Raw genomic sequence first — 4,165 nt, 5'->3', positions numbered from 1 at the left:
AATACATCCAGGAGAGACAATCTAAGAATTATTTTTCTACCTGAAAGCTATGATGAAAAAAAGAGCCTGCACAGTATCTTCCATGAAATCCTCAAGGAAAATTGCCCAGAGGTCCTTGAACCAGAGCGTAAAATTGTCATTGAAAGAATCCACTGATCACCTCCTGAAAGAGATCCCAAATTGAAAATTCCAAGAAATATTATAGCCGAGTTCCAGAACTACCAGGTTAAGGGGAAAAAACTGAAAGCAGCTAGAAAGAAACAATTCAAATATCACAGAACTACAGTCAGGACCACACAGGATCTTTCAGCTTCTACATTAAATGACAATAGAAATTGGAATATGATATCCTGAAAGGCAAAGGAGCTTGGACTACAACCAAGGATCAACTACTCAGCAAAATTGAGCATAATTTTCCAGGCAAGGAGATGGATATTCAATGAAATAAGGGAATTCCAGAACTTCCTGATGAAAAGCCCAGAGATCAGTGGAAAATTTGATCTACAAATATAAAACTCAAGAGAGACATAAAAAGATCACATTGAATTTGACAGCAAATCACCTTCACAAAAGAGTTAAGGAATGCTGACTTTGGATGAAATTCTGGGGATAGAATACCTGTAACTTACTGGAGTTGGATTCACAGGAAACTGTACCCTCCTCTTCCTAAACAGCTTTAATGTCCTCATTTCCTAGAGAAGAAGACCTGAATACCTAATCATCATCCATTTGACCTTTCCCAATTCCATGGTGCTTCTCTTTAGAGGAATACCTACTACAACAAGGCTTTGGAGGGTGAAATGCCTCCTGGATGAGACTGGAATAGGAATCATAACACACATGCAGACACTAACAAGAGCCATCTCCTTGGGTAGCACCTGCCTCTTGAGTGTCTTCCAGGCTGTCACTATTAGTCCCAACAACTCCATATGGGCACATCTCAAAATGAGAGCACCAAAGTGGATCACTGCATGCATTCTTCATTGCTGGACCTTCAATCTGCTATAAGACATGTTAGCAGTTCTTTACCAAACTGGTCCAAAGATCAATACAGACAGTACATATGGATGCAACACTGGGTATAGGAGTCTAGATGTGTATAATAAGGCTCAAATAAAACTTGCAATCATAAAAAAAAAACCAAAGGGAGGGGAGGGGCAACAAGATTGCACAGTGGCTAGAGCATAGCACCTACCCTGGGGTCAGGAGCCACTGAGCTCAAATCTGGCTTCAGACAAATACTAGCTGTGTGACCCTGGCCAAGTCACTCAACCCCAATTACCTAAAAAGAAAGAAAACAAAAGAAAAAATAGAAAAAAGTATTGGGGCTCACTGGGATCCCTAAAAGCTGTCTGACCATGTCATGATCAATAAGCTCCAGTGGCTCCTTACCAAAAGAGAAAAAAAGCTCTTCCTCTTTGCCATCTTCTTGCTGCTCACAGCCATGAAGTTTGAATGGAGCAGGTTCAATGGGTACGAGATGTTTTGGGTCATGAGTGGCACTACGTCCTCACCAACTGGAGGTTTTCCAATTGTTGAATGCAAAATGCCAGTCTACATTCCTTTCAAAGAGGAACCCTGGGTGAATCAATTGGACTTCCCTGAAGAAGGCACAAGAAGGGACAGTCAGAAGAGATGCAAAAGAAAAGAACTCACCTGGCTGTTAAGTTCCAGAGGGCCATCACTGCAGCTTCTCTTGCTTATATAATTCTCTTGTTCCATATAATGGAAGCAGACACTTCAAGTTAGAATGGCCTAATGAGGAGAAACCATCACGGCTGCCAAGGAAACAAAAAAGGCTGAGTGAGCAACTAAGAAGACAGCTGCATCTGTTGTGTGTATTGCGACATGACTAATGTGGAATAAGTTTGGTATAACTTCGTATCTATGCTGATTATTGAATCTCTTGCCTTCTCAATGTTTTGGGAAAGAGATGGAGGAAAGTATTTGAAATTGAACATACAATTTTTTTTAAAAAAGTAAAGAACATTGGATTTAACACCTAAGAGATTATTCATAACTTTTGAGAGAGCTCTTTAGATGGAATGATGAAGGCAGAAGCTAGATTATAAAGGCTTAGGAAGAGAGAGGAGGAAAAGTGTGGGCACCTATTGTAGACAATCTTTTAGAGAAGTTTAGTTACAAAGGGCAGAAGAGATATAAGATGATAGTGAGGACTGAATAACTGATTGAGGGTTTTTTTTTCAGGATGGAGTTGACATGGGCATATTTGTAGACAATAGTACATGAGCCAGTAGACATGGAAAGACTGAAAACAAATGACAGAGTGGGGATGACAAATGAGCCATGTATTGGAGGAGATGAGATGGGATTGCCTGAACAGGTAGAGGGGTTATCCTTAAAAGGAGTAAAGCCACTTCAAAGTGTGAGACAGGTATGAAATAGGATACAGTGTAAGAAGGCATCTTATTGATGGGGGATGGAGAAGAAGGCAGACAAGATAGCTCATGGAGGATGGCATCATTGTTTTCTGTAAAATATGAGACAATGTTCTCAGCTTAGAGGGTGAGATAAGATAAACCATGGAAGGTTTTAGGAGGAATAAAAAGGTTTGAAAGAGGCACTGTAGAGAGTATATATATTTTTTATGTTTTAACATTAACATATTTTTTGAAGCATAATGGCTTGTAACCACCATAAATTCAATTGGATTTCTTCCTTCATTTCATATTATTTTTTATAATTTAAAGAGTTTGTACCTCCCCTATTCTCTTACCCAATTAAAAAATAATATTAACTTTTTCTGGGGTCATTCTCAAAACAATAATTAGCATCAAAACAGATGACAGCCAGCTGTTCTGAAGCTATGGAGGATCTTGAACTTGTGACAAGGCCAAGCTATACAAAGTACAATCATAAATACAATAACAAAGACTATCTACAAAGCAAAACACACGTTCCTTGTCCAAGTTGTACCCCTATATCATTAAGATCAACTATAATGTAAAACAAATAGCAAATAACATTAGGAAAAAACCCTTTTTTTCTTATAACCAAAAGTGATCCAATTAAAACATTTCTGCCAAATATTTTTCTTGTTACTCTCTTATGGATACACTAGTGCTTGGATCGTCATATCAATCATGGATGGGGGAGAAGAAATTCTTCTAGCATGGAGGAGCATGCCTCTCAACTAGATGCACCAAATGAAACCACAGCACCTTTCACATTCTGAGCAATAGCTATTCCCCTGAGAACAAGCCATCTGGAACTTATTCCATAAATGCCATGGAACAAATATTGGGTTTGGCTTTCACCCTTAAGAAGTATAGCAGAAATACGTAGAACACAACTACAAATTAGAGATCATTTACTGATAAACTCTAGGGAATGCTTAAATGCTTTGCCCATATATCAACTGAAGAATGACTCACATCTAAAATTGTAATTAGTTCTGTAGCTATGTGTATTTAATTTATACATATATTACATATACATACTACGCACATGTACTAGGGCATAAAATCTTACAATCCTATGTGGAAAAGCAAAAATATTAAATGGATCTTTTTCAGATCATGAAGCAATACAAATTAAATGTAATAAAGGGCCATGGAAAGACAGATTAGGGCGGAGCCAAGACAGCAGCTGGAAAGCAGGGACTTGCGTGAGCTCCCATGCCGGTCCCTCCAAAAACCTATAAAAATGGTTCTGAACAAATTCTAGAGCTGCAGAACCCACGGAATAGCAAAGGGAAGCAGGGCTTCAGCTCAGGACAGCCTGGATGGTCTCTGGGTGAGGTCTATCCCACACGGAACTGGGAGCTGGGAGCTGGGAGCTGGGAATGGAGTGGAGCAGAACCCAACCCGAGCAGCGTGGACCATCCAGACCAGAAGCCGGGCGGAGGGGGCCCTAGCGCCCTGAATCAGTGAGCTGCGGCAGTTACCAGACTCCTCAACCCACAAACACCAAAGACTGTGGAGAAGGTTAGTGGGAAAAGCTGCAGGAGTAGAAGGAGTTCGGTTCAGCTTCCAGCCCTGGGGGCAGCAGAGGTTGGGCAGCTACAGCTGCTGCCACTTCTGGCCCCAGGCCCACCTGGTGGGAGGAATTAAGTGGCAGATCAGAGCAGGAGTGCACAGCCTGCTGAAGATCTAAGCCCAGTTCGGGTTGGAGGTTCTTGGGGAAGGAGGAGTGCTGGTGTGAC

At 40.9% G+C, this 4,165-nt stretch overlaps 1 pseudogene; it reads left to right on the top strand.

Annotated features, from left to right (window-relative positions):
• The first annotated feature begins 582 nt into the window (after positions 1–582).
• On the top strand, positions 583–1,125 carry LOC118845281 (annotated as a pseudogene).
• Positions 1,126–4,165: the final 3,040 nt, after the last annotated feature.

Source organism: Trichosurus vulpecula, chromosome 1 (assembly GCF_011100635.1).
Source record: "Trichosurus vulpecula isolate mTriVul1 chromosome 1, mTriVul1.pri, whole genome shotgun sequence".
Lineage (NCBI taxonomy): Eukaryota > Metazoa > Chordata > Mammalia > Diprotodontia > Phalangeridae > Trichosurus > Trichosurus vulpecula.
This window is presented reverse-complemented; position numbering and strand designations above follow the sequence as displayed.